Consider the following 12,969-nt stretch of genomic DNA (forward strand, 5'->3'; position numbering starts at 1 on the left):
AGATTAATCTGTCGCTGTATCTGATTTTCGTTAGCTTCTGTGACTTATCTGGTAAAATGTAATCCAGCGTAATCGCGTCAATTGTAATTATTATGTTACACGCGTATGCAAGTACGTCCATACAAATCCCATTCGTTTAAGAAAAAAGGCAAACGATACTTTGACGTAGCTTTCGAAATAATTCAAAATGCACAGTTTACAATTTTATAGAGAGTACTTCGCGGTATAAACGAAGAGATCCTATGAACAATCGAAACGAGAGAAAATAATTTTCAGATAAATGACATTCAAATCTGATCGAGTACGCGTAATACTTTTCGTAGCCGCTGTACGTCGTTTATCATTTCGACTTCTCGACTCGAAATAAACCCAAAATACATATCTCAATCAGAGGGAAAAACGAAATGACAAATTAAACGACGATCATGGACGTTATCAACAACAGGTATCGTCTTGACGATTGCAACACTAATTTAATTTCGGACTCGACGCTACTAGTGTTGAAGGTGGCTTGACAATTCAGAACATCCTAGTGGTGATTAGGTTTATTTGCGGGTGACCGAGAGCTATGTCCGACATCCTGAAAATCAATGGGTTCTACAGTGAGTGCAACATGATCCGGACAAGAGCAAGGTACAGGAGAGAAACGGTTAGATAGGCACAAGATTGGCCTTGCTGAAACAATAGCTTTGCCTTGACGGACGGTTGGTTACTGGAGATAATTATAGATGCCGCAATGATTTGTATTAATGGGCTACGTGTGATACTTAGCGTACGAAGCAATTCATCACTCACGATGTAGAATACGTTGCTTCATTATGTACTACGATCTATTAGCCGTACTTAACTTTGTATTAAGAATATTTCCCACCATCATTGAACAAGATACTTAAAAATTCAATGTTATCGCCACGGAATAAAGCTTATTAAATATTACGCATAACACGATTCAAAGCTTCTTCCTATGAATTTACGAATATTTAAATATATACAGAAGGAGATCCTTTAGCTCGCGACGATGTTTTAAAAATGAAACGAGTCTTTCAATATTCTAATAAATATTCATTGAATTTTGTATTCATGTATACCGAAATAATTGATCTTTTCGCGTAATTTTTCAATTAATTTTAACTTTTCAAGTAAAAATGTATGCTATCGCAAACGACGAAATACTTTAGGAGATTATAAACACGAATTACATACGCGCATGTGTCTCTTAAGTAATAACAGCAACGGAATTTATTGCCAAACATAGCGTTATTATTCCAAAGTACCTACATATAGTTGTTGAACGTTAAACTGCAGTCTATGGTATTACGAGTAATGTACGATTTACATAGGTTGATGAAAGCATCACGTTACGTTTGTGCAACCACAATCAGTTAAGCCATGATGATAATGACGATAGCGATGGTTACGACAATAAAGTTCAAATTTAGCTGTCGCATAAAGCTATCATAAGCGTGTTGCTGTTTCGAAAGGGACCGGAATGACGATTAAACGAAAACGTCGGCAATTTATCAAAATCACGAGATCGAGAATCGAAAGAACTTCAAACTCGACGATCAAATCGAAATCAGAAAATTTTAAGATCACGTTCTCGCTGCAAACGACAAACGACGAATAAATTTTATCGATCGTCTAATTTGTGTCTGACTTTTGTTTAAGGGCTAACTGGAAAACGTTCGACAGAGTTTCGCTTTATTATGAAATGGAAATTAAAATGACAAATGGTTTTTTTCAAAGAATAACGCGAACAATATTTACACCGTGCGAGCATTACGTGATGCTCAAACTAATGGCGGACACCGCGCTATTTTTATTGTTAAATATAACGGTTATCCAAAGTCACTGCGAGTACGGTCAACCTGTGTGTAAACATCGGGCAAATTTGATGCTTTACCGATACGAGGCAGCGGTTGAAATCGTTATTCGAAATAAAATGAAAACGCTATACGCATTATCTGCGAACGCGGAAGGAATATGCGTCCGTTCGAAATCATTGCCCACGAATTTATTACTAAATGCGTTCAATTTTTCTCCGCGATCCCACTAATTATTCGACGAAGATGCTTATCAATTACGAGCACGTTTGCGATTTATTCGGTGTTCAGCATCGCCTATCCAAAACACCTATAGATTTTTTAATTATGGAAATAGTTCACAGCTATTATAATAACAATAGTTCGCAACAACAACAACAAAACGGAAAGTTTCGTCAGTGTTAGATGATTTCTATTAAATACACTTCTAACATTGAATATTAATAAATGTTAAATATAATAAAATAATTTCGTCGTCGCTTTGGAAAAGGAACCTGGTCGATATAGTATATTTGGTATACTGGTATAATAATTTGTATAACATATAGGGATATTTAATATACCCCTGCTTCTCAACAAAGATTGGACATGGAAACCTTGGTATATAGTGCTTCTTAGGTTATTCTGAATAACGATCTATTGTAATCAGTTTATCAGAGGCGTAAGTGGTTAATACTCCCTATTAAACCCTTGTATTACATGATTCCTTCGGGTATCCGAAGTAATTATAATACTTCTTAAATAATAATAATAATAATAAATTTAAAAATTAATAATAAAATATGATAATAATAAATTTCTTTCACAAAATATCTCGATAAAATTTCAAAATGTATAAAATTTGGAGAAAGTACAGCCGGGGAATGTTAGAAGGTAGAAAAGGATTTATCTGTATTATTTGAAAACTATAAGTTGCCGTAGTTAATACACGACTGTCTATCATTTAGTCCTGGTTTTGAATATCTACAGTTTTGCTGTAATTAATGGAGTAGTATACGTATAGCATGTAACTTGAATTAAACTATACAAAGTTTATTCGTGCCTCCTTATAACAAACATATTTTTACGTATATTTTTCGTATAATTTAACTTAATATGTAGGATATAAGATATTCGTCGTGTTGTTCATATTCTCTATAATTGATCGCGGCTGTATTTCTCACAATTAATCGGTCGTCATTCCCATTACTCGGACGAGATCCTCCCAAAGGGCTCTAGTGTTCCCTTTGACATATCGCGAAGCTCGACCTGGTCGCTCTGCATAATGTACCCTGACACAAATTCAATTGTTTATGAAAAAACACTAATTATTCACGAAACAATGGTTTTTATTTCTTCTTTCTTTTAAACGAAGCTTCTACCTCCTTATCTGTGAGATTTTTCTGATCATTATAAACTTTATAAAATATTTTTGGCGATATTTTCGTGATATGAAAAATCACTGGTTTTCAACTTTTCTTTTAATATTTAAACAACATATTGTTTCAAGTAAAACTTCTTTCTGATATCTACATAGCGTGAGACCGGACCCGTGAGACAATAAATCGGAAATGTACAATAAAATTTTTTCATACATCGTTTCGCTTCCGAGAAAATCGAGTTTGAACATTTGCCAAGACTTTATAATTTTACATAGAATCACCCCTTAACAGGTGTATCAGTTTCCTGGTCTCACTTTGTATACTGTATTTTAATATACCACAAAATATTTTTGGTTTATTCACGTTTATTTCAAGAACAAAACGTACAAATGAAAATAATGCTAATGTCCGAATATTTTCCTGTTAACTGTCGTTAACGTACAAATCAAAGAACGTACTTGCACTAGTATCTAAGCGGATCGAACAACCTACAGAAGGTTCAATTAGGGTTCGCACAAATTTTTAATTGACCGACGAAGTTTCGGAGAAAGAAAACGTATATAAAGGACATTTCCTGCATAAAAAATTGGAACTATGGTAGCTGTCAGCGAAATAGCAACCACTTACAAATCGAGAAGTTCCTGTATAACAAAAGGAATCAGAAACTACTTCAAAGATGTCGAGGGAATCAACGATGAAACAGCTCTGCACGAACTATCTCTTTTACTGGAAGAGGAAGCCGCTACATGGTGCGCCGAAGTGAAAGAGGACGTTTACATATAGTTAGAAGCTTCAAGAATATTACAAGAAACATTTTTGCCAGGAAAACCTTCGGCCTATAAAGAAACCTTACATTCGACCGTAAAAAATCGACTGTAAAAAAGGATGCGTATATTTCAACCGAAATATTTATCACGCAAAAACAAGCTCTTTTCGCCGAACTTCCTCGGCCTCACCCAAAAGAGTGCACATCGACAGAATTTATTTGTTATTGAAGTCACAGATTCAGAAGAAGGTTTCCAGAAACTCGATAACTTCTTTTGACCAGCTCATCAATGCAGCTCATCGCGTCGAGCAGTCAAAAAATGATAAGCGAGTGCGGCGATTTGAAAATTACGACTTTAAAGTTACGAAGCCCGCTGCGAAGTTAGAAGAAAAATGTTCCCAATGCAAAACCCAAAAATCTAAAAGAAGCGGGGGAACAGAAAGGTACCGTTAAAAATGCAATTCGCAACGACATAAGTGTAGCAAAGATCGCGAGCCTGTGACAATAAACCCTGCCTATACTTCGTTACGTGGTTTTAACTCTGACAGCTACCCATTTAATAAGTAATTTACTTCGATCGACATATAATTCTACAAATTACGAAGTACTAGTTGTGTGAAATGATAAGTCAGCACATGTTCTTACATTGTAAAAAACTATATAAAATAAATAACAGTGCGCTATAACAGATTTTGTACTAATATTTAAATAAAGAAAGTAATATGAAAATGTACATATGACTAGCTCCTCTGTGATTAGTACGTAGCGTTAAACTCCGTTCTGTCAAACGATTCGATCAAAGTTTCCAAGTTTTCGACCTTACAGGCAAAATATCATTATTCTACCTAAATATATATGTAGACATATTGCTCTTCCTCAATTGTGTTCATTTCTTTCTTTCTTTCTTTCATATCAGATTATAATTACTTTCTAATATTTTCACTTATTCATTTCACACGACATAATTAGAAGCATTATGTTTATGTTACAAAGTATTATTTTAACGTATATTATTTTAATATTTAAATATTTAATATTTATATTTATATTTATTTAATATCTAAATAAAGAAAGTATATGAAAATGTACATATGACTAGCTCTGTGATTAGTACGTGCCGTTAAACTCCATTCTGTCAAACGATTCGATCAAAGTTTCCAAGTTTTCGAACCTTACAGACAAAATATCATTATTCTACCTATATATATATATATATATATATACATATATATATATATATATATGTAGACATATTGCTCTTCCTCAATTGTGTTCATTTCTTTCTTTCTTTCATATCAGATTATAATTACCTTCTAATATTTACACTTATTCATTTCACACAATATAATTAGAAGCACCATATTTATGTTACAAAGTATTATTTTAAGGTATATTATTTTCTAATTATGTGCATTGTAAAAAACTATATAAAATAAATAAAAGTGCGCTATAACAGATTTTGTACTAATATTTAAATAAAGAAAGTAATATGAAAATGTATATATGACTAGCTCCTCTGTGATTAGTACGTAGCGTTAAACTCCGTTTTGTCAAACGATTCGATCAAAGTTTCCAAGTTTTCGACCTTACAGGCAAAATATCATTATTCTACCTATATAGACATATTGGTCTTCCTCAATTGTGTTAATTTCTTTCTTTCTTTCATATCAGATTATAATTACCTTCTAATATTTACACTTATTCATTTCACACAACATAATTAGAAGCACCATATTTATGTTACAAAGTATTATTTTAAGGTATATTATTTTCTAATTATGTGCATTGTAAAAAACTATATAAAATAAATAACAGTGCGCTATAACAGATTTTGTACTAATATTTAAATAAAGAAAGTAATATGAAAATGTATATATGACTAGCTCCTCTGTGATTAGTACGTAGCGTTAAACTCCGTTCTGTCAAACGATTCGATCAAAGTTTCCAAGTTTTCGAACCTTACAGACAAAATATCATTATTCTACCTATATAGACATATTGGTCTTCCTCAATTGTGTTAATTTCTTTCTTTCTTTCATATCAGATTATAATTACCTTCTAATATTTACACTTATTCATTTCACACAACATAATTAGAAGCACCATATTTATGTTACAAAGTATTATTTTAAGGTATATTATTTTCTAATTATGTGCATTGTAAAAAACTAAATAAAATAAACAACAGTGCGCGATAACAGATTTTATACTAATATTTAAATAAAGAAAGTAATATGAAAATGTACATATGACTAGCTCTGTGATTAGTACGTGCCGTTAAACTCCATTCTGTCAAACGATTCGATCAAAGTTTCCAAGTTTTCGAACCTTACAGACAAAATATCATTATTCTACCTATATATATAGATATATATATGTAGACATATTGCTCTTCCTCAATTGTGTTAATTTCTTTCTTTCTTTCATATCAGATTATAATTACCTTCTAATATTTACACTTATTCATTTCACACAACATAATTAGAAGCACCATATTTATGTTACAAAGTATTATTTTAAGGTATATTATTTTCTAATTATGTGCATTGTAAAGCTATATAAAATAAATAACAGTGCGCGATAACAGATTTTGTACTAATATTTAAATATAGAAAATATATGAAAATGTACATATGACTATCTTTCTGTGATTAATACTGATCATTAAACTGCGTTCGGTCAAACGATTCGATCGAAGTTTCCACGTTTTCGAACCTTCAGAAGTCTCTAAGTAGCGTTCGCAACGTTTATTATATGTATTCACGGATCTCACTCAGCAAGCTCCGTTCCTGGAATACACAGATTAACTGTGTAAATGGTTTGATGAACCAGACCTCGCGAAAGTCTATAAACACTTTTAACCAGAAACGAAATCGATGGTCTGAATCTCGTCCGCTTTAAATCGCGATATTTACAAGTAAAGCAGAAATCTGAACTGACAATATAGGATCCTACGAAGTACATATTTAAGATTTATCTTATCCCTGTTATCCCGATGATAATAGCTACAGTTTCGAAAGATACTTATATTCTTTCTTGAAATAAAACGTAATACCAACGATAAATATTAACAAACGATCCTACAGAGATATAAATTGTGGAGCTCGATACGTTCTGTAAAAAGATACATCTCGTTTGTCAAAATATAGCTGAGGCAGATAAGCTATGCTAACCCTTAATAAAATGAAGTAAATTTACATAATGCGAACAATGATTAACTCCTATACAAACCTATAAAGATACGTAAGTTGCTATTTCACCTGGTTTAAGAAGCAACGACGCCGGCGGGGAAGTATCAAACCAACAAACAGCTCGTCAAACGTCCAAGCAGCCGTGCCAACGAACGACGTCCGGGGTGGAACCATTCGCTGGTAACGAACGATAAACTTTCCCCGACATAGATAGAGGAGAAAATATTTTCCATTGGTTGGCAAGCCGCCTCGATGGATCCCCGGGGACTCGTTTCCATCCTATGGAGACAGCTGGTGGTCTTGAGGAGCAAGCCAACGCCATACTGCAAACGTCGAAGAACGACCCTCGAGGCACGAAGAATTTTAGTACCGTCTCGCCGTCCAAACCTTCGCCACTTCTTCCGCTTCGTGTCCTTCTTATCCGTTCAAGACGGATTTACTGAAATTTTCAAATTTTTTAACGCGCCAATCTAACACAACGTCCAAGCAACGGGATTCATACGCTCGATTGCCGAGGTTGCTTCCCGTTTAGTTCGGCGGAATAGCCTTACCCGTGTCCATTTGCCGTTTCCATCTTCGAGCTCGAAGAACGTCTTTCAGAGTCGATAGTCCACCCAGTCCTCCGACATCATCCGGCTCGGCAAGCTTCCAAAACGTTGTGAGATCCATTTCCGACTACGTTTCGCTAATGATACTGCTAAACCAGTCTCTCCACACGACGCAGCTCGTGTTATCGAAGTATGCGCCTCCAAGTGGTAACTCGATGATTCTCGATCCCGCTTGAGAAGCGACGAACAGCCGAAGTTGGTAAGTTGGTAAGTTTTTAGGTCTTACGATGTGAATTAAATGAAACATGTCGTAAACATCGAAATGGACTTTCGGCGGAGAAGCAGCGAAACTTGACGAAATTAGTGAATTTTTGCGACTTTCTACATTGTTGTTTATGACACAAACCGTTAATTAAGTGACAATGAAGATGGTAAGTATCACGTACGTAGGATTTGTTTCGGAGTCCATAATTGATGACTAGGCCAGAGCACTTTCACACTTGTTCGCGACCACACCAATACGCGCTCTGACAAACATCGCAGACAGTCGCTGGAATTTATACCATAGCGGCACATGAGCGTAGAAACAGTCGACGGAAAATTCGAATCTGACAGAGACCTATATCATTGTGCCCTTGAATACTAACGATTGTTTCGGTTGACAATGTCGAAAGGAAACACGCAAACGAAATCGGAACAGATTGTTATTGTCGTTATTTCTAACCTTCGGCCGGAGTTACATAAAAACTTTAACTTTTAACTTCTTGTCGTAACGTTCGTCGATATAATACAACTGACTATTACGAATTCATCCTCTCGTTGCATTATTAAATATATCTACACGTTTAAAACACCTCAAATTGGTGACCATGACGTGATCAAAAGCGAAAAAAAGGTGAACGTGTTGCGTTAAAATGACGAGTACCAACAAGGACGTAAGCACGACGGACGCCACGGACAGCGAACGACAAAACCGTGACCAGGACACGGTGCACGCCAGGCTGAGCCTCAATAATCGGTGGCGTCTCGAACGTGGTCGTTCACGTTGTCGGAGCAAGTAGAAAACGCCTTCCGCGAGTCGAAACGCATCCTCACTGACGCCACGATGTTAGCGCATCCGGCACCAGACGAGCTGTTCAGCCTCGTGATAGACGCGTCCGATTACGTCATAGGAGCGGTTCTGCAGCAGCGTATGAACAACACGTGGCAGCCACTGAAATTCGTTACAAATTCCCTGACTCCCTATATTACAAAATACAGCGCATACGATCGCGAACTACTTGCCGTGGAAGGGAGAAATTACGTGATTTTTACTGACCACAAACCCTTCACGTACGCGTTTAACCAACATCTCGACAAGTGTTCGCCGCGCCAATTCCGACATGTAGATTATATCGGGCAATTCACAACCGATATCCGATATATAAAAGGCCTAAACAATAATGTGGCCGATGCTTTACCTCGCATCGAAACGATAGGGAAATTCATAAACCGCCGAATTCTCGCGGTCACATAAAAAAAAAAGATACCAACTTACGTGAAATCGTCAATTCTGGCACATGAAAAAAGGTACGTTTGTCCGACCACGACATGAAAATATTTTGCGACGTAACGAGCAAAGTCGTTCGACCGTATGTACGCGACAACCTCTGTAAAAAGAAACAAAACACAAAATTAAAAAGAAAACAAAAACGTTACCATTGGGCTGATGTAGCGGCACAAGAAAAAGTCAACGGAAATTTATATTTAGCCTATATTATTGTGCCTTTATATACTAACGACTGTTTTGGTTTGCAAGGTCTAGAGGCAAACGAAATCGAGACAGTTTGTTATTGCCGATTCTCGTAATCCTCAGCCGGAATTACATCAGAAGGTTAACTACTGTTTGCGGTAACATCCGTCCATACAAATGTATAAACATGCTCTCTAGGATTATTGTTATATTTATACACTTTCTATACACATCTTTCTTTCTTTTTATCTGTTATACTATACATTTATAGGATTATACACTATCTCTTGTACTTATACTGATTTTGATACAACCGACTATTACGAATTCATCCGTTCGTTTCTTCATAAAAACGAACCTACACGTTTAATCCAGCTGATTTCGAGAACATCGGTATTGCTCTTTCCCAATGAAAATAAACGATGCATATCAGAAAGCTTTTGATCCATCAATGTTAATGGAAAAGTATCGTCCATCTGGGGGGCAATTTTACGGCGGCGATAAGTCAAAAACGTGGAGCGAGTAAGAAAATTTAATTAACACGATACAAGCTATAATTCAAGTATTGTTCGCATCGACAGAGGCCAACGTTTCATTAAATTGTCCAATTAAGTTGGAATGCGTGGAGTCGCGTAAAACAGCCAAGTAAATCGGCGTTCAGCGTTGGCCATACGCAACCAATTCGACGCTAGCCGACAGTTTGACGCGGTCGTTTCATTCGTAGCCGAAAGTATAATTGCCCGTTCGAGCGAAAGCCTCGTAAAGAGCTTCTACCGCGCGATTCGAAAAATCCAGTGCAGACAGATGCGCGGCTACTGTCATAAATGAAACGGACACGCTGGCCGATCGGTGAAACCGGGGATAACCAATCCCTTCCATTACCACTGATCTGTAAATTTGCCAGAATTTTCCAATCCAAAGTGTTGTTGTTCCAAAGAATTCGAACGTTGCTGTCGTTAACGATATCGATATTTGTTGTATAACGCGGCTTAACTTTGATAGGATCGCGAATTACAAAGAAACGCGATCGAAATTACAACTAAAAGAAAACGCGGCATCTTCGCGGCGAATTTCTGACAAAAGATTTAATTATTCAAACGCGTGTTATCAAAAGACGATCTTCTTCCCTTGTTCAAAGGAATTCTTCATCGACATGGCTATGGATTACGAAATTCTTCGAAGCATTCTTAACTCCGTTGAAGTATTAAAAACTTTTTAGTGGAATTGAGTCTTAGTTGGAAGTTGTACAGCTGAAAAACATGAAACGGTTCTTGGTTTCGTTCAAGGATTCGAAATTTTCCACTCGTGCACGAAACGACTTCCGTGCTCGGACGTTCCAAATTTTCAAAAAGCTTCAAGTGCACTCGGTTACACGGCTGTTCCATTATGTTGCAAACAAAGTATCAAGGATTTCACTATATTAGAACTCACTTTAGGTACATTTTCACCAGACAACCAGCGCTGTTTACCTTTTCCACGTCACACGACTGCTCAGCCAGAGCACGAAAGAGACAATTTGAATTACAAATTCACGTTCGCTGCCAGCACTTTACTATTGTTACATGTTCGCTAAGTGACGTATATCCATAGTAATAACCCCCTAAGTGCGAGAATGCAATTGCAGTTGATGTTACAACGATTAAATGACGTGAATTAAATTCAATCAAATTTTCCTTACGAGTCACGAAGCAAAGATAATCAAATTTATCAGATCGCTGATACTCTCTAATTATATTTCTCCGCTTAACACGTTCCCTGCGAATCTTAGTTTCGTCTCATACAACGCTATATGCCAACGAAATATTGTCGTACAACATGTTTCTTTATGTTGCGAAACATTACATACGCGCGTAACATGGATTACTATGATATATTCCTTCATAACTTTGAGATTTTTAGTTCACGTGTCGCATTCGGGTTCACACCCATAACGAAGAATGTGAAAGTACGCGCTAAGGTACAAAGTAAAATAAAAACGAAGAAAATAGATGGTAAAAATCGACTCTTTTTACTTCTACGACTCGTACATGTTTTCTAACATCGAAATCGACTACAAAAAGGTAAACAATACGATTATCTTCTTCATGCATCAACGCTGAAAAGCATATTGTAAAAACGAAGAAAATAGATGGCAGACACGGACGGTCTTCTCTCTGGCGAGACTTTCAAAAACACTTGGTGAAAGCTAATTCCCTGGGATCGAGGATGCGTTTGCAGCGCGTCCTCTTCAATTTCCAGCATTGGAAACGAACGCGGAGAAAAGCGATAGAAGGAGAACACTGAACAGCCATCATTGCGCGACCCTCCCTCGTCGTAGACTCCACGATAAACAATAAAGTCGCTCTGCAAGCTGCATACTCGCGCGCAAGCTGCGACACACAGTGGCTTGGTTCGCTTGTACACATACACGTAGCGGGACAAAATTAGAGAGGCAACCGTGAGATAACTGTGCTTGTTTACGAGACCGTAAGAGCTTCGTAGGTAGTTTTAAAAATTGTGCGTACAAAGAGAGAGCACTTTTCGCTTCCTCTCGCGTGTACCGATAAATATGTACTCGTACAAACGACCGAGGTACATAATTCGCTAGAATTGCGTTCACGCAACTCCCATGGCGGTCTACGTTACAACGCGAAGATTTGTTCTGGGTTCTTAAAATCTGCGTTCTTGGCCTAGATAGATCAGCTGGATGGATTAGATGCTTGCGAAATTTCATTTGGAACATTCTGATGTACCGCTTACAGAATTTGAATCTATCGTTGCAAATATTTCGAAAAGTGGTGGCAGCAGAAGAAAATGTTTTCGGCAATGTTTAAAGAAGATCTTTTACTATTACTGCGTTATGCTATTTTACTGTTAATTTATATTTCTACTTTATTTTCATACTTTATAGCTTCTCAATGAATTTTCAATTTATGCAACATACGCGTAAGAATTTTTTAATAAATTTCACGCCTTCGAAGTGTATATTCATTTTTTACTCTCGCTATACGTATCGTATCTGTTATCATTTGACACTATGATCGTTAGTATCATTTTCGTGATATTGGTTCTCGACGCTTAGTATCTCGTATTCTATTAGGTTGCCCGAAAAGTATCTTTCATTCGCAAACGTGTTTTTTATAACAGTACACCTTCGTACAAACGTGAAACCAAGTCTGTGAAACATCGTGGTGTTTATCTCAACAGAACAAAATGGATCGTAGGTAATTCGACAAAATAATATAAAACAAAAAACGTTGTGCGTCTATTATTTCCTCATAAAGCGAAAGAAACTTTTCGGACAACCTAATAGATTCGTTAACCTCTGAATAAGGATACTCAACGTTAAGTCAAGTTGCGTGAAACCTGAATACATCATAAAGCGACTGATACTAAAGTAGAAAATGAACGGATAATTGGATAATCGTAACAACGCCAGTTCGTTTAATTCGACGCTGATAATAAAGTGTTTTTCCGGATGTTCTGAATGGAAATTTGATGTCGATTGTTTAATTGCTTCGAACGTGCGATCGAAACGGAAGGATCGGAACGAAAGCACACCACAGGTG

General features: G+C 36.5%; 1 protein-coding gene across 5 annotated transcripts in view; it reads right to left on the bottom strand.

The window, feature by feature from the left end:
* LOC126865184 (TWiK family of potassium channels protein 7-like) overlaps nucleotides 1-12,969 on the bottom strand; it is a 364,862-nt gene that overhangs the window by 236,127 nt on the left and 115,766 nt on the right. The window lies entirely within an intron of this gene.

The sequence above is a fragment of the Bombus huntii genome, chromosome 4, assembly GCF_024542735.1.
Source record: "Bombus huntii isolate Logan2020A chromosome 4, iyBomHunt1.1, whole genome shotgun sequence".
Lineage (NCBI taxonomy): Eukaryota > Metazoa > Arthropoda > Insecta > Hymenoptera > Apidae > Bombus > Bombus huntii.